Source organism: Muntiacus reevesi, chromosome 15 (genome assembly GCF_963930625.1).
Source record: "Muntiacus reevesi chromosome 15, mMunRee1.1, whole genome shotgun sequence".
Lineage (NCBI taxonomy): Eukaryota > Metazoa > Chordata > Mammalia > Artiodactyla > Cervidae > Muntiacus > Muntiacus reevesi.
In genome coordinates, this window is record NC_089263.1 from 42,524,575 (window position 1) to 42,545,912 (window position 21,338).

At 40.9% G+C, this 21,338-nt stretch overlaps 1 pseudogene; it reads left to right on the forward strand.

Moving 5' to 3' along the window:
- The first annotated feature begins 6,000 nt into the window (after positions 1–6,000).
- Positions 6,001–6,868, forward strand: LOC136146970 (cleavage and polyadenylation specificity factor subunit 5 pseudogene; annotated as a pseudogene).
- Positions 6,869–21,338: the final 14,470 nt, after the last annotated feature.

The following is a 21,338-nucleotide window of genomic DNA, read 5'->3' on the forward strand; positions in this document are numbered from 1 at the left end:
CGTCAGGTGGCCAAAGTATTGGAGTTTCAGCTTCAACATCAGTCCTTGCAATGAATATTCAGCAATGATTTCCTTTAGAATTGACTGACTTGATCTTGCAGTCCAAGGGACTCTCAAGAGTCTTCTCCAACACCACAGTTCAAAAGCATCAATTCTTCAGTGCTCAGCTTTCTTTATAGTCCAACTCTCACATTCATACACGACTACGGGAAAAACCATAGCTTTGACTAGACAGGTCTTTGCCGGCTATGTAATACCTCTGCTTTTTACTATGCTGTCCTCCCACGGGTCCACACTTTTACTGTGGTTCCTTGAACTTCCTGGCCCCCTGACCATGGGACTTGGTTTGGTCCATAACGTGTGAGTGGGAGTGACTGACTGTGTGCCTAGGCTTTACTAAGACATTGCTTGTGCTTCCACTTGCACTCATATGTCTCTGCCACTCTCATGAGCTTGCACTGCCCTGAGCTTGTCCAGATCAACCAAACCCCAGCTGCCCCACAAATCTGTGTTTATAATGAGTAACTGTCATTTTAAGGCAAAAGATTTGGGAGTGGTTTACTAGATAACAATGACTAACTAACGTATGTTTTCCTCTAGGAGTTTTATGGGTTTGCATTTTATATTTAACTTATGATCCATTTTGAGGGGTTTTTTATGTTTGAAGGATATAAGGTCTGTGTATAATTTTTTTTTTTGCATGTGGATGTCTAGTTGTTCAAGCACCGTTTGTTGAAAACTCAAATGCTTTTAAATGATATTTACATCTGTATAATATAAATGCCAGCTCCATGGATGTTCCCAAGCCCTTTGGAATTCAAATGAGGTTTGGTTCAAACTCCCATCCCCTGTTTCTCTGAGGATACTCTGGGGCTTAGCCTTCTCTCGGTGTCCTCTGGTTCAGTCTTCCTTCCAGCAACACTACAGCCCTTCTACTCAGGGTTTCTTCTCCTTTTCCCCCACCTTGTCCCCCAATTTCTTCACCCTGAAACATCACTCATCCATGCTATATGTAAGCATGTATTATCAAAGGAAGAGAACCATGGAGGAGATGATGTTCCAGGGCAGAATGACCTAAAGAGGATTTTAACATTTCTGAACTTAAAAATCCCTGGTCCATTTTTTCTTATGGCAAGTTCATCCCATACCTGTTCCATCCAAGTTGTGCTGGGTCCGTCTTGGGGTCACTGTTGACCCATACGACACTTTAGCAAACATTTTTTTAAAAAGGCAGCCCTTCTTCAGCAGCCTTGGCAATATTCAGCACAACAACAGAGACTGGGCCAGATTTCAGCATTGGTTTCCCTTCATTTTGCTTTAGTCCCCATCTTTCCCTTACTTACTGGTCCTCAATCCCTCAAATTCTCATTCATTTCTTACAGAGCAGGTTAGCTCTTTCTTTACAGGCTCCAGGCCATCCAAGTTATTCCCAAAGGTTTCATCTTCATAATTAATTTTAAAATGTGCTCAATTTTAACAATTAGAACTCCGAAAGGAACTCTGGGGTGTTGACTTTTTTCTGTCACTACATGTACATCATGATGATGGTGATAATGACAATAGCCCTTAAGTAAATACAAGTTATCACATGAGGAGAAAAATGGTCTTTTCCAGGAAAATCAATAGTCCTTTCTTTGACATGTAAGAGGTTGTATATTATACCCCTGTACACCACAGAATAGAAACCAGAGTCTCTAAAGCGCTTTAAGCTCTCAAAATTAAAAATGCTGATCTCTGCAGATGCATTCTGTAAATGCATAAGTCTGGCAGAAAGCCAGCAAGTTCCTGGAAGACAAGAGGATGTCAGCCCAGCTTTATGAAGCATATGTATTGTCATCACATTCTTTAACAGACCAAGAAGAAGCAGAGGCACGGGCCATGTCATTGACATAATGTATTTCTGCAATTTTAAGGTGTACCAAGAGCATTGGGAGAAAGAAAAAAGGCAGTGCATTAGATGTTCACACCAGCATTAGGTTACATCCATCCTGATTTCAGAACTTTAAAATGAGAATAATGAAACTGTATCTTAGAAGTAAGGAGTACTGACCTTTCTGTTTAGGTCTTCCATAGCACATTCCTCTATATCCTGAAGAAAAAGTTATTTCAATAATAGTATTGCTCAATACATGCAAAATAAGCTTTCAGATAGAAATAAAACAATCAGTATATTCAAAACGAGGCATGATGTTAATCGAATAGTCTTTTTCTTGACTCAAACTACAGAATATAAAGAATTTGGTGAGGCTATGAATAGCAGAGAACAACTTCTCTAAATCTAGTTTTCTCATCTGCAGAACAGGTAAAATAAAGTACCACCATCCTGATAGGTGTGAAGGCTGAATGAAATAAGACATGTAAAGTGCTCAGCATAGAGCCTGGAATACAATACTGTCTCCTGCTCTGCAGAAATTCAGAAGGAACTGCAGAGAGAAGGCTGGGGTGTTACTTATTCCTGGTATTGTTCAACCTAATCCAACAAATACTTCATGACTATCCACTTTATGCTAAGAATTGGGCTGGGAGGTGCTATAGGAGAAAATAAAGAAGAGTTCTGTGCCTGTCTGTCTTAGGAAGAGAGAGCAGATGGGAAATATTGGGCACATTTAATTTTATTAACTGAACTTCGTATTTAAATATTGACTAACTGGAAATAGAACTGCCATATGACCCAGCAATACCACTTCTGGGCATACACACTGAGGAATCCAGATCTGAAAGAGACACGTGCACCCCAATGTTCATCGCAGCACTGTTTATAATAGCCAGGACATGGAAGCAACCTAGATGCCCATCAGCAGATGAATGGATAAGGAAGCTGTGGTACATATACACCATGGAATATTACTCAGCCGTTAAAAAGAATTCATTTGAATCAGTTCTAATGAGATGGATGAAACTGGAGCCCATTATACAGAGTGAGGTGAGCCAGAAAGATAAAGAACATTACAGTATACTAACACATATATACGGAATTTAGAAAGATGGTAACGATGGCCCTATATGCAGGGCAGAAGAAGAGACGCAGAAGTACAGAACAGACTTTTGAACTCTGTGGGAGAAGGGGAGGGTGGGATGTTTCGAAAGAACAGCATGTATATTGTCTGTGGTGAAACAGACCACCAGCCCAGGTGGGAGGCATGAGTCAAGTGCTCCGGCCTGTTGGGCTGGGAAGATCCAGAGGAATCAGGTGGAGAGGGAGGTGGGATGGGAGACCGGGATGGGGAATTCGTGTAACTCTATGGCTGATTCATATCAATGTATGACAAAACCCACTGAAAAATAAAAATTTAAAAAAAATAAAAAAATAAAAAATAAAAAAATATTGACTATGCTATACTTAAGTTATCAAATATATTAAACTTTAGGTATTAAGTAGGTAGGGGCTTCCCTCTTGGCTCAGATGGTAAAGAATCTGTCTGCAATGCAGAAGACCTGGGTTCGATCCCTGGCTGGCCCTGGAGAAGGGAATGGCAACTCACTCCAGTGTTCTTGCCTAGAGAATTAATTCCATGGATAGAGGAGCCTTGTGGGCTATAGTCCGTAGGGTCATAAAGAGTCAGCCATGACTGAAAGACTAACAACACATTAAGTATGTTATGTTGCTTTAAATATACATGCCTAATGTATACTGTTTTATATACATGATTCTGAGATAATTCTGTATTGGCCAGTACATAAATAAATAACAAAAGAATATTTTTTTAAAGTGGTATTCACCCTTGCTTCCTCAAGAATATTAAAATAAATGAGCCAATTGAAGTAGAACCCTCATCCCTCCTTACTGGCCTTAGGAGTAAATGCAGGGACTGCAGCCATGGAATTAAAAGACACTTGCTCCTTGGACAAAAACTAGTCAATCCTAAAGGAAATCAACCCTGAATATTCATTGGAAGGACTGATGCTGAAGCTCCAATACTCTGGCCACCTGACACAGAGAGCTGACTCAACCAACTTTAAAAGACCCTGATGCTGGGAAAGATGCAGAAGGGGGCGACAGAGGATGAGATGGCTGGATGGCATCATTGACTCAATGAACATGAATTTGAACAAACTCCAGGAGACAGTGAAGGACAGGGAAGCCTGGTGTGCCACAGTCCATGGGGTCACAAAGAGTTGGACATGACTTAGCGATTGAACAACAAGAAGGAGTAAATGAATGAAAAACTACCCCTTATCTCTTTTTCCCCCCAGTTTTAAAGCATTTATTGAATTTGTTACATTATTGTTTCTGTTTTATGTTTTGACTTTTTTGGCGGCAAGGCCTGTAGGATCTTAGCCCCCTGACTAGGGATTGAACCTGCACCCTCCGCACTGGAGGGCAGTCTTAACCACTGGAACGCCAGGGAAGTCCCTACCCACTACTTCTGAAATAGCAAACTTGAAGATGTACTAGGACATGAAAGTGAAAGTGTTAGTCGCTCAGTCCTGTCCAACTCTTTGCGACTGTATATGGACTGTAGCCTGCCAGGCTCCTCTGTCCCTGGAATTCTCCAGGCAAGAATACTGGAGTGGGTAAGCATCCCCTCCTCTAGGTGTCCTGACCCAGGGATCCAACCCAGGTCTCCTGCACTGCAGGCAGATTCATTACTGTCTGAGCCACATGGCAGGTCCTTGTTCCTGATGATAAAGAGTAAATGGCCTTGAAGGACACTTTAAGATTAGAGGTTATCCTAGGTATCTGTACTAGCCAGTTTCCAAGAGGGCTCCTAGAGATTCTTGCCGCTGATAACAGCAGCCTCAGGCAAAATCTGATTGTATCCTCCTGAAAGATTCCAAGCAAGAATTTCCTAGCCAAGCCCTCCCCAAATTCCTGACCCATATGTGATTACTGTTGTTTGAAGCCACTACATTTTAGGATAACTCATTACAGATACAGAATGTATTGAGTGGAGCAGTAAATGGTCAGACATGCATCTAGAAATAATTCTGCCTTCAAGGTAGAAGTTGGATGAAGGGGGTGGACACTGAGAAACTAAAGGTCAGACACTGCTGAGGAAGGGATCCTACCATCCAGGAGTGAGGAAGTAGGGACTGAGACCACGTGGCGAGCAAGCAGGAGGTTAGAGAAAACTTCAGAAGCAGAGACTTGATTGAAATAAAAAGTGATTATATGGGGTTTGTTAGAACTGCTGCTGGGGAGACACAGGTTCTAAAAGAACTTGAATTGTGTTCCGCCATACTACAACATGGGGGAGGCTTATAAAGGCAAAAACTGTAAGGTTAGAGTCAGTTAAATCAGCTCTTTATCAAGAATTGTAATTGGAACTGCCAAGAAGTCAGGGTGCTTATTAAGTAAGGACTGGTTGGGGTCTGAAATGGTCACACAGTTGCAAAGGGAGACTCTGAGAACATAAGGTTGCAGCTGGCAGGTGGTGTCCTTGGGTCTGGTATAGTTCAGTAAAATTCAGGTTCTCACTGATGCAGAGACTGCTAGAGACTAGATCCTAAATGGTTCCCTGACTCCACTTTTGTATTCCTGAACTGTGATGACTCCATTATAATTTCTATTTGTCATCAGGATCAAGAAGTGTTTATAAAAGATAGAACTGCCTCCATTAAGAGACTGATGGGCTGTGATAGGAAAGATAGAGACTAAAATGATTTCTGTGTTCTCTTTTTTTCCTTCTAGAATCTTGCCAAATGTATAGATTCCCCAGCTTTGACTATTTGCTGAAGAAAGAGTCAGTCCCATGCTATTTCTCCATCTCAGCTCAGAAATCTCCTTTTGAAGGTCTCACTCTTATCTAAGATAAATGTATTAACCTAGTTGCACTTTGTGGATTTATAGTAAGTACTAGATAGAAATATCTTCCTATAACTTGGCGGGGGGTGGGTGGGTGGGTATGTGAGTATTTTCCTTAAACTAAGTGTTCTTTAACATATTTTGTTCTTCAAGGTTTTTCTTACATCAGCATTTTTCTATTTAAGAAACACTAAAAATGTAGTCTTCATTTCAAATGTCCTTTTAAATTACTTAATATTTTTAAGACATCAATGATGCCGTCTAGTTTTAATAGTAAACTGACTTACTTTAAATTCAAACTTACACATATGCCCATTGAGAAATTAGCCAAGCCTCCTTCCGCGTTCTCTCTTTACGGTGGGCGGCCGCCGAGAGGGACGCAGGGAGTCTCCCTGCCTCCCGCTTTGCCGCCAGCGCCCAAGCTCGCCAGCGTGGCCGTGGTGCCTCCCAATCGCTCGCAGAACGGCCGGCCCCGGGATGTCACCCAGTTCAGCCACACGTACATCCAGCAGACCAAGCCCCTCCCCCGGGAGCGCACCATCAACCTGTACCCTCTTAGGCATTCCCTTTTTGGTACAAAAGAGCCCCTCTGAGAAGGCCAGATTTCAGCGCATGAGGAAGGAATTTGACAGAATTGGCATGAGGAGGGCTGTGGAACCCGCTTTGATTGTCAATGAGCACGGGCGACCCCATGTGTTACTACTCCAACTGGGAACAACTTTCTCCAAATTACCTGGCGGTGGGCTTAACCCAGGAGAAGATGAAGCGGAGGGACTACAACGCTTAATGACAGAGATAGCGGGTCGTCAAGGCGGAGCCCTGCAGGACTGGGTCTTTGATGACGGCATTGGCAACTGGTGGAGACCAAATTTTGAACCTCCTCAGTATCCACATATTCCTGTACATATTACAAAACCTAAGGAACATAAGAAGTTGTTTTTGGTTCAGCTTCAAGAGAAAGCCTTGCTTGCAGTCCCTAAAAATTACAAGCTGGTAGCTGCACCACTGTTTGAACTGTGTAACAACGCACCTGGATGTGGACCCATCATTTCTAGTCTCCCCCAGCTTTTGAGCAGGGTCAATTTTATATACAACTGAATGGCCACATAGCAGAGAAGTAAGAGAAGCTGTCTCTGTGAGCACAGCTATACACAGCATAGAATAAACGTCCAGGAAGAGCTTTTTTGGTGTTCTCTCTTTCCCAGTCCTGAAATTACCACCTACTTTCTATTGTCTGAATAGTAAAGTTAATATGAAAAGCTAGATTGTGCTGTAAAAAAAAAAAGAAAAGAAGAGAAATTAGCCAAGAAAGAAGAGGGACATTAATCTCCTAAAGTCTTTTTTTTTTTAAAGGCTTTCTTTTTAACTTTGGAGAAATCTTTTGGGAATAACTAGTTTTTACTTTGAACAAACATTTATCTGTAGTTCAGTAATTCTTTCCATTTACCTCAGACTCCCCTCTTGACCTGTTGTGGCTTTGACCCTAAACAATACTCTCTCTCTTTGCTCAAGTGGTACTGTTAGGGCTTTCCCAGCTACCTGTGTGAACCTAAGAAACATAACACTTCCGCTTAAAAACCATGTTTGAGCTCATGAAAAGAAAAGTGAATGTGTCAGTCGCTCAGTTGTGTCTGACTTTTTGTGGCCCCAAGGACTGTAGCCTGCCAAACTCCTCTGTCCGTGGAGTTCTCCAGGCAAGAGTACTGGAGTGGGTTGCCATTCCCTTCTCCAGGGGATCTTCGTGACTCAGGGATTGAACCTGTGTCTCCTGCATTGCAGGCAGATTCTTTGCTATCTGAACCACTAGGGAAGCATCCATTTGAGTTCATGCAAATCAATTAAAAAACAAAAACACAAAAGCAACCCAATCGAAAAATGGGCAGAAGATCTAAATAGACATTTCTCCAAAGAAGACACACAGATGGCCAACAGACACATGAAAAGGTGCTCAACATTGCTAATCATTAGAGAAATGCAAATTCAAAACTCCAATGAGATACCACCTCATACTGGTCAGAACAACAGCCATCATTAAAAAGTCTCCAAAGAACAAATGCTGGAGAGGGTGTGGAGAAAAGGGACCCTTCCTACACTGTTGGTAGAAATGTAAGCTGGTGCTGTCACTATGGAAAATAGCATGGAGGTTCTTCAAAAAGCTAAAAACAGAATTGTCATATGATCCAGCAATCCTACTTCTGGGCATATAATTTAAAAAGATACCTTTATGTTCATAGCAGTGCTCGTCACAATAACCAAGACATGGAAACACTGAAATGTTCACTGACAGAATGAATGCAAAAGAAGCTGTGGTATACATATATACAATGGAATACTACTTAGCCATAGAAAGAATGAAATAATGCCATCTGCAGCAACACGGATGGACCTAGAGATTATCATACTAAGTGAAGTAAGTCAGAAAGAGATACCATATGATATCACTTATATGTGGAATCTAAAATACGACACAAATGAACTTATCTATGAAACAGAAACAGATTCACAGACATAGAGAACAGATTTGTAGTTGCCAAGGGGGAGGTGGGGCAGGAGAGGGATGGATTGGGAGTTTGGGATTAGCAGATGCAAACTATTATATGCAGAATGGATAAACAAGTCCTACTATCTAGCACAGGCAACTATATTCAGTATCTTGTGATGAACCATAATGGAAAATAATATGAAAAAGAATATATATATAAATATGTGTTTGTGTGTGTGTGTGTGTATATATATATATGAGTCACTTTGCTATATAGCAGAGATTAATACAACATTGTTAATCAACTCTAGTTGAATAAAAATTTAAAAATCTTTTAAAATCCTTGTGGGGAATTCCCTGGCGGTCCAGTGGTTAAGACTTGGCGCTTTCATTGTCGTGGCCCTGTGGGTTCGATCTCTGACCAGAGAACTAAGTTCCTGCAAGCTGCGGGTGCGGCCAAAAACAAAAACAAAAACAAAAACCCTGTGTTTGAATCATTTCAAAGAAATATAGAGCACAGATCACAGTAAGGTTCATTCCAGGATAGGTTGTGTAGTAAGAGTTCAGGGCACTTGGAAAACTTCCTTCCAGAGACTGCTTTTCCTTTGTTTTCCCATATTCCAGGATCCCATTACTAGATAAGCATGATTCTAGCACTAACTCTGATGGGTGGCTTTTTTCCCCACACTAAGCAAACTTCTGACACCAGCTGAGTGTCCTACAATTCAACTCAATTCTGACACTATCTGCCCAAACAGCATCAGATCCCACAGATTCAGGGCTCAGCCCTGAAAGACTGCCCCTACTTCAGATGCCAATCACAAGTCCAGGTAGTTACCTGTGCTTCTGACCCAACAGCTGGAAATTAGAGGTTTCCATGACTCCCTCCTGGGGTGTGATTAATTTTCTAGAGTGACTTGGGGAACTCATAAACCAGTTTACTCACTGGATTACTGGTCTATTACAAAGGATATTAAAGGATTGGAATCAACAGCCAGATAATAGAGATATAGAGGGGGAGGTCCTAAACAAAGGAGTTTCTGTCCCCATGGAGTTTGGGGCCCAGCACAGTGGCATGTGAAAACATTATGGTTCACCAATGTAGAAGGTCTCCAAATCCCATCCTTTTGGGTTTTTATGGAAGCTTCATTACATAGGCATGATTGATTAAATCATTGCCCACTGGTGACTGATCAACCTCTAGCTCTCCTCTGCTCCCTGGAAATGGAGGCATGGGACTGAAAGTTCAATCCTCTTTTACTCGGTTGGCTCTCTTGGCCTACTGCCCTCAATCTGAGGTGCAGCCTGAAAGTCACCACTCCATCACAAAAGACACCTTGGCCATTCTCTTCACTTGGGAAATTCCAAGGGTTTTAGGAGCTCTGTGCTAGAAACAAGGATAAGACTGAATATATATTTCTGAGTATGAATGACAACACCACAGTGAATCATCATTAGATGATTCCAAGAGTCCCTTACTAAATTGTATGCTACCTTTGTCACATATGTCAACGAAAAAGGTCACATACAATTTAGTAATTAATCAATAGCAGATCTAAGAAAGAAATGGAAAATTGTATTGCTACCAACCTGAGGATTATAACCTGGGAAACAGTCTTTCAGAAAGCTCCGAGGACTATTTCCTTCTTTAGAGGTCGAAGTACAGTGATATAAGTCTTTAAGACAAAGGGCTATAGTCAATTGACAGTTTACACAATCCAGATTTACACATGGCTCTTGGCCTCTTACAAGGTTAAGAAGGAAGGTTATCTCCTAAGGAGCTATAAGCCTTTATGACATTAAGAAGGAATTTTATCTCCTAAAGAGAACCGGTTAAAGCAGATGCACAACATGCACTGAAGGAGAGGCCGGCAGCCCAAACAGGCAAAGAAAAATTTTAATTTAAAAATTTAAGTTAAAATTTTTCTTGTCTTGCCATAAAATGTGAATTTTATTTCAGCACGTTGTAGGGAAAGATTTTCCACTGCCCCTAGGTTCACTCTCCACCCACCTTCGGCCTGCTGTATAGGGTGGCTGATCCCTACAGGCTAGCTCAGAGCCTTTGACTTCTAGCTGGGTTTAACCAACGACAATCCCTGGGAAAGATCAGAAGAAGCGAGGACAGTGGAGCTGTTCGGGGAACCACTGCTGAAACCACCTGCGCTGGCCAGCACCACAGGAACCAGACTCTCACATGAGTTATCTTACAACAGGAGGTCTTGGAATTCTGGAAAGGTCAAAACGAGAGAGGAGACTCTAGCCCACATGTCTTACCAACCTCCCAGAATCCTTTTTGCTGGAGTCCATCTTGGCTGAGCGGTCCACGTGCCACCAGGAAGGACCCTGAGTCAGAATGATTGGCCAGAGACAACTGGAAACTAACCAAATGACCGTTAAACCTGAGACTTAGAGCCACGTGGCAGAGCAGTTCTCCTGGGTTCCCTCACCTTACTATTCTCCACCTGGGCACCTCTTCCCAAAAGAATCTCTTGCTTCATCAGCACTTGTGTCTCCTTTGACAATTCATTTCCAAGTGGAAGATAAGAGCCCACTCTTAGGCCCAGGAGGTGCTGTTATAACTGCCCAATGTCAAGCCTGAAAGGTCACCTTGGGCAGCTTGGGTTCCATGACCAAAGGTCATAGTTCCTCTTTTGGCAAGCTCCATGTGTCTCTAGAGAATCCACTCACTCCCTGCATCCTTCTGGGAGTAGGGGTGGGAATACCCTTGGGAATACTACATGCACTTTTCTCTCCTTACACACTACATGCACCTTTATTAAACCCACCTTGAATTATCCTAATTTGAGTGTGCCATCTGTTTCCTCCTGGGACTTTGACAGATACTCCTTGATAGAAGCAATTTACCAAGCTATTATTGGCCATAAACATCCAATTATAAATTATGAGATTGCTTTTCAATGTATAACCACCTAAGGCTGAGCTCGGATGGAATGGGACTTAGGACAAATAAAGCTTCATAGAGATAAAAGAGAAACACCACCAAGCAATAGGAAGAGCAAGAGGTTTGAAATGAGGAGATCTGAGTTTGAGGTCCAGATCAGCAGTTTACAACACTTCTGGGCCTCATTTTTCAATAAAGTAAGAGTTTTTAAATAGATTGGCAGTTTTCAATTTGCATTTCACAAAACCCCACAGCTTCACAGAGGTACCTCAATGTCCACCAGCTTGGGAGGGGAGAGATGCAAAGGAAAAATAGGTAGCAGAGACAGAGCCCCACTCCTGCTCCAACCAGGGCAGCTGTGCTGTAAGCTTTCTGTGGAAGGAGATAACCAAGGATGTGACTGACAACGCCAGGTCAAGGACAGGCTCCTTTGCTCTGGAGAGTGCTCAGGTCATGGATGCAAAACTGGGTATTCCTGCTGCCAGTCCTCTAGGGGAGAGTGGGCTTTGCTGTGTGTGTGTTTAAAGAGCAGTTTGGGATTTCTGCCCTCTGAGTACAGTAACAGACTTCCCTATTGGCTTGGTGGTAAAGAATCTGCCTGCCAATGCAGGAGACCCAGGTTCGATCTCTGGGTCAGGAAGATCTCCTAGAAAAGGAAACGGCAACCCACTCCAGTATTCTTGCCTGGGAAATTTCAGGGACAGAGGAACCTGGAAGGCTACACATGGGGTCACAAAGAATCGGACACAACTGAGGGATGAACAAAGAGTGTGGCACTCTTTCTGTCACAAAGCGTGGAAGTCCTATCTGTGTGCAATAACACTGGGTGGGGACAAACATCCCCCACCCTCTTTTCGGACCCATTGCAGGTATCTGTGGTGGAGGACAATCAGGCAATGCTTCCAGGGTGGTGGAAGCTGTCCAAATCTGATTTCCCACACCCACACTCCCAGTAGAGACCAGTAGGCAAGTTAAGTGCAGGACTGGGTCCCAGCATGAGTTTTAGCTCTCTGGTGTTCACATGAATTTGTAACACAGAGGAATTTTGCGGAGGGAAGAAAGAAAGGATTTTCCAGAGACTGGCATGTGCGTTTGTTTGCATGTTGCTTTGATGTTAAAAGGAATGTGACTAAATTTTAGACCCCTATTTGGTAGAAGTGACATATATTCATGACATATAGATAGTGTACAGTACATAATAGGTGCTCAGTAACTGTGGAATAAGTGAATCCATGGATGAAAAGTGGATGAATTCTGGGTCACACTGCATTAGAAGCTAAGAATTCTGCTCTTAAATACATGAATGAAAAGCAGTAAGCTAGTTCACATTGGCATTATGGTTTGCTCTGACTGATGAGCATGCACATACCTGTTCTGGCTAGATTCCTCTTGCAGGTTCCTCAGGGACTATCGGGAAAGGCTTCTGACCACCCTTCCCGGCCAGTAGCCAGGAAGAGGAGGGAAAGAAAAGGGGAGTAGGGCAAGAAAAAGAACAGAAAAGTCAAAATTTCAACTGATGCACATTTTTAATCTTTGTCTTTGTTATTTTCCTTCCATTACAGTTCAAGAAGCTCAAAAAAGACTTAAACGATTTAAAGCTGCAAAGTAAACTCATTAGACTTCCCCCCCCGACTTTTCATTTTGAAATAATCATAGATTTACAGGAAATTGAAAAGTTGGTACAGAGAGACTAGTGTATACTAGAAACTGTATACCCAACAACAAAATATATATTTTTAATGTAAAATCTAGTTTTAAATATTTGGGTGCCACTTTATTCCATTTAATCTTTCTTCTGAAATGCTGATTACTTTAAAACTTAGGATCCAACAGACAAATTGATATTCTTGCCCGCAGAATGCCATGGACAGAGGAGCCTGGAGAGCTACAGTTCATGGGGTCACAAAGAGTCAGACACGAGTGGCTGACACTTACTTACTTAAAATGGTATTTCTGATTAAGAAATCAAGCTGGAGCAAAAAAGTCACTGCTCTCTCTTTTTCAGATGATAAGCCTTTAGAAAAAAGATCACTCAATAGGAATTACACAGAGATTTAGTATTGTATTTACATGTTTCCAAAAATTTTGAGTCCTCTGTGGACCATTAGCTGCCTGGCTTTCTAGAAAGTAACCAGTAGAGGGCACTCTAGCCTTCAAAGACTGCAGAAAAAGCCCCAGAATTGCCAGAAGCCTTATCTTTTACCTTCTGCAAGTTACTTTTCACCTTATTATGAGCTTGCCTGTTGGATGACTGCTGAGTTTTGCGTGTGTATGTGTGTGTGTGTGTGTGTGAGAGAGAGAGAGAGATGAAAATAAAAAATTATGAACTCCCAAATAGCCATGTTAATATTACACAAATAATTTTTTTAAATTAAATCCAATGTTCTTGCATCAGTGTTTCCCAGTTACTCAAATTTGCCTTTGTATTATTTTTATGACACAGATTCCCAGAGATAACTTACACATGATTATCAGGATTTCATAATCCTGAACATTCTTGCCTAAATCCATATCCATTGCTTGAACCTAAGTCCAATGCAGATGTATTTCTGTGCCAGTCTTTAATTAACCAATAAAAACACTGAAGCGGGGCTTCTCTGGTGGCTCAGTGGTAAAGAATCTGCCTGACAATGCAAGACACTCAAGTTCGATCCCTTACCCAGGAAGATCCCACATGCCAGAGAAACTTAGCTGGATTTTTCCACAGCTAAACAAGGCTCACCTGTGACCTGAACACTACACATCTAACACTTAGAAAACAGCTTTGAAAAAGTGTCCAGACAACCTATTGCACAATTATACACAGCAGCTCTACTTGTAACAGCTAAAAAACAAACAAACAAACAAACAAAAACACTGATGCACTCCAAGCAGTTTGGCAGGGCAACAAAGCATGCTCTTCTTTCACCTTTTATAAACAGTGCACAAATAGGATTATAACTTCCCCACGAACATGCAGATGAAACTAGAATTTCACCAGAAATCAGCATGTGCTTTAGATGCATCAAAGTTCCTCTGGAATTGGGAGGAAAACTACTTTTGCCAAAGATCTAGCATAGGTCAGGCACTTGCTAGGTGTTTCCTGGCCATAAGCTTCATTTCGGACTCCTATTGTCGAGCTTAACTTACAGCTGGGGAAATAAAGATGCTCAAAGACTTCCAGCTCGCTAGTGGCAGGGGGAGAAGCAAACCCAGACGTTTTTGGCCCCAGGAGCTTTTTCACTCGGGGACTCTGGTCTGTGTTCAGCCACTCTGCCACGAATTTCCCTGGCACTTGCTGGGACTATATTTCACAGGGAGGTTCACTTTCAGTGATTCCTGGTTGTTTATATTTTGGAATTTGCCTGATGTTTATAATTTGGGATTTGACTGAATATACCATCTGTTGCTATGAAACTGCCCCAAACCAGGGTAATAAAGGTTTAAAATAAAGAAAGAAAGAACTTTTTTTTTTGTAGGGGCTGACTGTTGGGAGAAGGGGGTTGGGCAAGGGCAGTGAAGGGAGACTTTTGTTTTTCACTCTGTTATTTCTGTAATGTTTGAATATTTTATGATTTGCACATATTAATGCAGTATTTTTTGCAGTATTTTTAATAAGGAAAAAAAAAGAACCTTTCCAGGAAAATATGAAAAAACAATGTAGAAGGAGCCACAATGCAGTATATGTTCTCTTTTTATGATATATTTATAGTAATTTGAAGATAAAGAGCTCTTTTGAGAGAGGGAGAAAGAGGACCAAAGTTTCATTATATGGCTATTCTCATCTCTTCATCCCTCACACCCTACACTCAGAAACACAAACAAAAGCCTCTTATTGTTTCCCCTGACGGAACAACGATGACTAAGTGAATAAATCATCCAGTCACCAAAACTTCATTCCCAGTCATTTGACACCATTTAGGGAATACTATGTTGGAAATGTGCAGCTGTTCGAATCCCCATCAACACCACCCCTTCAGATAAGCAGATCCGAGGAATAGGACAAAAGTAGTCGATACAAGCGTTTCTAAATGAACGGTGGATATTCCATGTCAACAATCACACTCTTAATTTGAAGGTGAAAAGGGTGAAAACATGTTCCTTTCTCCCTTTCTTCCCAACTTCAGCACAGGTTATTTTCACACTAAATTGGGGGAAGTAAGGTTACATATTTTTAGGGTTAAATTTACAGTCTGTTAAATTCATTCACAGTCCGTCCGACAAACAACTTTAAAGTAAGGTTTGTGCCAGGAAACTGAAGTACAGTGGGGTTAAATTTTAGACGCGGAGAGGGTTGAATAACCTCTCCCTGGTGATTCAGTATCTGCTGAGAAGAGTTTACCGTAGAGAAACTCGACAGCAGAAACAGAGTCAGGACACTTCCCTCTCCTCTATTACTCATACGGCTTTGCAACCTTATTAAAGCTGTTGCATTGTGGAAGCTCTATTTATTCTAGTTATTCTGGCACAAATTTCCTTGTTAGGTAGCAAAAGCACCTCAAACCTCTTTTCAATATTTAGTAGTCAGTATCCTACTTTTTCTTGCTTTCCCCCACTTGAATAATCTGGAATGCTTCTGTATTCAGCAGTGCCTCCCGTGTGGGGCACATTTTGAACATGTATATTATTATATACACTCACGTGTGTATATACATATGCATCACACATACACATATATACTTGTGTGTATGTTATATGTCTTAAAAAACTGCCTACAGAGCAGACTTTCCTTTCACCTGCCTTTACTGGTTTTCTCTCTAATCCTTTAAAAATCATTGAGTTGATAGGTTTGTTCTTCATAATTTTTCAAGGTAATCATATGCATAAGATCTAGCCAACAAGCTGAATGGATTTGCTGTAGTCACTGTCTATGTTCACCTATTTGATATCTTTATTCTCTTGGTTCTCAAGACTTCTTGGCAAATATGCTTTTCAGATAACTTCTTAATTCATCAATTTAAAGTGACCTCTTATTTTTAATAGTATGAAAATTTATTGTTTTACATAGCAAGAAGTCCAGAGGTGGGGCGGCTTAGGAGTTGGTTAGCTCAGTGGATCAATGTTGTCAGGGACACAGATTCTTTCCACTGTTCCCTGGCCATCCCAACTGAACTGGCCTTCGTCCTCCCACTTGTCCCTTCGTGGTCTCGTCGGCAACTTCTCTTCCTGATGATTATTCTGGGTTCTTTCTCCTGTTTTCCTTACCTGTAGGAGTTCTGCCTCAGGAGATATGAGGATCTGGGAATTTGCACCTCTAGCCTGCCCTCTACGTTTCCCCTCCAGAAGGTTACCTGATCTGACTCCAGCTGGCATAGGTCTGGGTCCCAAGGCCCCTCTTCTAGAGAACTAATTTGCACCTTGAATTTAAAACCATGCGCAGCTCAGGGGTGGGATTCACTGTTTCTTCCTCATTACCTGGGCACCCCCCCACTCTCCCCACCCCCGGTTCTTCTGGGTCTCCAGTGTGCTCTGCTGCTCCTCTGGCCTGGAAGTCTTCCAGGGTTCAGAATGATCCGTCCCCTAGGAAAGTCACCATCCTATGGCTCCCCCTCACTCCTCTGCGACTCTCTTCACCTTCCCTAGGGAGAGAGTCAGGTTCCTGTCTCCAGTCATGGCCTGCTGGTCTTGTCACCTTCCTGTTCTGTCAGTTCTTTGACTTGAACATGCCCCAAGCTGAATGCCCCATTCCTTTTCCACCTTTTTCAGACTTGTCATCATATAGCTGCTGTTAACATCTATCATTCTATTTCAATATGGTTTAAAGCTAAGATCTGAAAAATAGTGGGATTATATTCAGTACAAGTCACTTTTTCAAGAAGTACATGGGCCAAAAGTGAAGATGAGAAACTTCTGCATTTACTCATGAGGCCCACTGCTGTAAATAAAAATTAAGAGGAAAACAATAGTTCTAGCTCCAAAGGGGAAAGGTTTTTGGATTTCAGAGTGAATGGATGACAACTAAATGCAACGTGTGGTCTTTTTACCTTTGTATTCTTTTTGAAATCTAGATTAAAAGAAAAAAAAGCCTACAAAGGATATTGTTGGGAGAAATGAAAATATTTTAATAATGAACTGTGTATCAGATTATATTAGTGCATTACTGTTAAATTTCCTGAGTGAGAGTCTTATTCCATGTAGAAGGAATGTCCTTGTTCTTAGGAAATACATGCTAACGTATTTTGGGATGAAGTTGTCAGTGTCTATAATTAACTCTAAATGGTTCAGCCAGAAATAAAAAATTAAAAAGAGTGAAAGCAATGGGGAAATTCAATTGATGAATCTAAACGTGTAGTATATGGTGTTCATTGTACTACTTGTAATTTTTGTTTGCAATTTGTTTGAAATTTTCAAAATGAAAAGTTGAGTAAAAGTTGTGACTGGTGGAGAAAACCATCGTTCTGATTCAAGGACTCTGTGTGTGTGTGTGTGTGTGTGTGTGTAAGATGTATCAAGGTTTAAGCTTAGATTTAGAAAAGTTGGAGGTATAATCACTCAAGAAATAGATGTGATCATTGTCTATTTAAAACCAATAAAGTTTGAACTGTTTTAATGGTTGAAGGGCTGTTTAGCAATGCTGCCTCCCGAAGGCAGGGGTTGCGTCAGTCTGCTCTCTGAAGGCCTCTACCACCTGGCAGACAGCTCAGTTAGCTGGACGTGAGCCCCATGAAGGAACTGGCCCGCATATCTCACGGCAGTAGCTGTGCTCAGATACAGGCCTGGCTGTCTGGTTCTGTCCCACAGACTGGGTCCCCATGGGAGGTGGGAAGTAATCCACTGATCCTGTCCGTTGTCAGGCTCTGTTCCAGGCTTTCATGGACATTATTTCTATCTGCACAGCTTCCTGGTAGGGTAGGGACCATCATTCCCAGCTACGAATGAGAAAATGAGGCTCATGCATCATTAAATTTTAGCCTAAAGCCATAAAATTGGGTAAGTGGAAGGGCTGAGATTCCAATCGGGTCTTTCCACTAGAGATAAACCTAATAGCTTCTACTAAAGTTGGTCTCCCTGACTACACGCTTTTCCAATTAGAATAAGATGCACAGATTTTGGATAGCTTACAAATTATCAACTTGGTTGTGGAGCCAATTTGTCAACTTACCGGGGAGAAACTGAAGTCGTGTAGGTCTGCCTATCAAGTAGAGCTATCCACTATACTGCTGACACAAGCTTAGTCCAACAGTTTGGCTAAATCATTACCTGCTTGTGAACAGATCTGACCGGCCCTTCTGAGGCAGCTGCACTTAGCACAGGAATTCATTCACCGCTCTTTAGGTTGGCAACATTAGAGTTTTGTTTTTACTTTTTAGAAAGTGACCCAGGAATTAACTCCTGAATTTCAATGGTCTTTCTTCCTACAGATGATTCTTCAGGTTCAGTAATCCTTCATTTTTGCAATGTCCCAAATATGACTTTAAACTTTTTTTCATTTTGAAAATACTATTGAAAGTAGATATGGGTATTATTTCTATTTTTTCTTTCCAGAAGAAAGGTTTTTTAAAATTTAAAAGTAATGTTTTCATCAGATCAAAATTTATAATAAGGCCTGCTAGTTATTAATATAGCATAAAGAGGTCTAAGAGGTTTATGTGTTTTAGGTATTCCTCTGAGGGGAGAATGTTGCCAAGGTCACTCAGCTACTAGGAAGCTGAGACAGAGCTGGAACTGGAACTCAGATCAGGCTAACACCAAAGTCCATGTTCTTAATTACAGTGGCTCCTAATTATAAAAAAGTATGTGCTTATTATCAACACATTTGAAAAATACAGGAAGTCTAAGGAAGAAATAAATCCTCCTGAAATTCTGTCCACTAAAATAAATCACCAGTAACATTGTCTTCAACTTACTTCTCTGCTTATATCTTATGCATACATAATATATTGATATATTGTCTTAAGTATTAAGTGAAAAGCATGACACAAAACTACACTTAATAATTCTACTTTTTAAAAATATGTGGAAAAGTAAATGAATAGGACTCTTATGCCACATTCATTTTTAAATTTAACATTATATAATGGATGCTTCCCAGTATCATTATTACTCAGAAACATGATTTTTTTTTTGAGAAACATGATTTTATAAAGGCCACATATTTCATTGTGTAAATTTTCTGTATTTTAGCTTTTATGTTGATCTTTTTTATCATAAAATTGTGAGAAACATCTACATAAATTTTTGTTCTATTCTTATGAATGATCAAATATATACTGAGCTCCTACTCTGTGCCAGCTACTGTGCTCAACATAAGAGAGACAAAGGCGAACAAGAGAAGCACGGTTCCATTCTTTGGGGAGTTAGCAACCTAGCAAGGGAGATTTAATAAACATTAAACCACTGATCACATACAGATTGTAAATATATTCTGTGATAAAAAGGAAAGACATAAGTTACTGGATGGCACATACCAGCAGAAAGACCTGCCCTAGTGTGTGGGGGATCATGGAAGTTCTCTCCCAAGAAGTAACACTGGGCTTGAGATCTGAGTGAAAAGTAGGCACTAGTTGAGCAAGGAAGCTGGACAAGAGCATTCTAGGCAGTGGGAACAGTGGATGCAAAGTCCCTGTAACCGGAAGCAGCACAGGGCATTGGAGGAACAGTGGAGGAGGGGGTACAACCATGATGCTAGGTTAGGAAATCTCTTTTCTTTCATAAAGAACCAATTTTTCCAATCTTGATTTAATTTAAAATTTAGGAGCTGATTTCCACATATTGTGAATTTCCTAAATTTCTTTCCATTACTAATTTCTAATTCTACTCTATTGTGATCAGAGAATACACTTTGTTTAAATCCACTGATTCAAACTAGGAAAGTGAAGATAATCTTTTGTTTTGTTTCTGTTTAATCTTCCAGGACTTGGATGGCACATGGTGGCAGTGAATAGAAGGATCAAAGCATCACTCCACGCTGGTTATAGGGGAAAACACAGCTCTGTAATGAGAAGGATCAGACTGTGATCCACTGTATGATTGCACTGGTCAATCTTGGTCTCAGTATTGGTGGGGCAACCAGATATTGTGTGGACCTGACATGATGTAGCACAAAGGACATAATGTCACCTATGAAGTATTCTTACCCAAAATGTTTAACCTGAATCTAACCAACCTTTTATATCCAACTACCAGCTTACAAGGGACAGAGGAACAAGGGAAATGACATCTCAAGGAAATCATCCAAGTGATAAGGTAGGAACATTCTTCACAACATACAGAGGTTCTTCAACAAATAAATGGCATTTAAAAAAAAAAAAGTGTTGAAGACTATGCTAGATTATAAGAGACTTATGAAGAATAAAACCAAATACAACATGTGGGTTTTGTTGGATTGTGGTTTGAACACACCAGTTGTAAATGACATTTTGGGGAAAATTGGGGAAATTTTAATATAGATCAGGTATTAGTTTATATTAAGAAACTGCTAATTTTGTTAGGTGTGATAAAGGTCTCTGATGTACAGCCAGGGCTCAGAATCTCAGGTTCGGGCTCAGTGAGACTCGGGCCCCAGACTTAGGTGTTCACAAGATCAAGAGTAATACTACATAAAAATTCCAGGAAGTCCCATGGATTTTCGGGAAGCATGTGAATTTCACTGGACTGAAAACTGTTCTGAAGTCCCCAAGGAGCCAGTATTATGGTCAATTCTTCAGAATAAGTCAATAACGAGTAGAGTCATGTGCTATCCTGTTTTCACCTGATACATGTCACTGTCCAGGAAGAAAGTAACCCCTCCTCTTGGTATTTTTGGTAAAACTTCACTTTTGGTCAGTTCTCTCTCACAACTCCTTCCTCATGTCCATGCATGAAATGTGGGGATGTGAAAAAACTGGCATTAGTAAGTGGGATTTCTTAATTTGCTTACGATAGGCTTGTTTGTACATCACATGAGCTGAAGTTCATGCTACCTTAAAAAAAAGCCATTATGGTTTGAATTGTCTGTTTTGTTTTCTGTTAATTTAACTATTCATAGGATCCATCACCCTAATAAAGGCAACCACAAATTAACTGCCATGGTTTGGAAGGCCACCCACCTAATTCCACTGAATTTGGTCCAGGATTACTGTAGAAAGTAAGGTCCTTGAATCTCTATTTAAATCTCACTTCTGTTATCTTGATATAGAGCTTGCAGCCCCAGATTTTATACAGTATTTCTAAGCACTGAGAAAAAGTAGAAATTCACATTTATTGGCCAGGCATTATACTACTTAATCTATTTTCACTCATTTAATTGC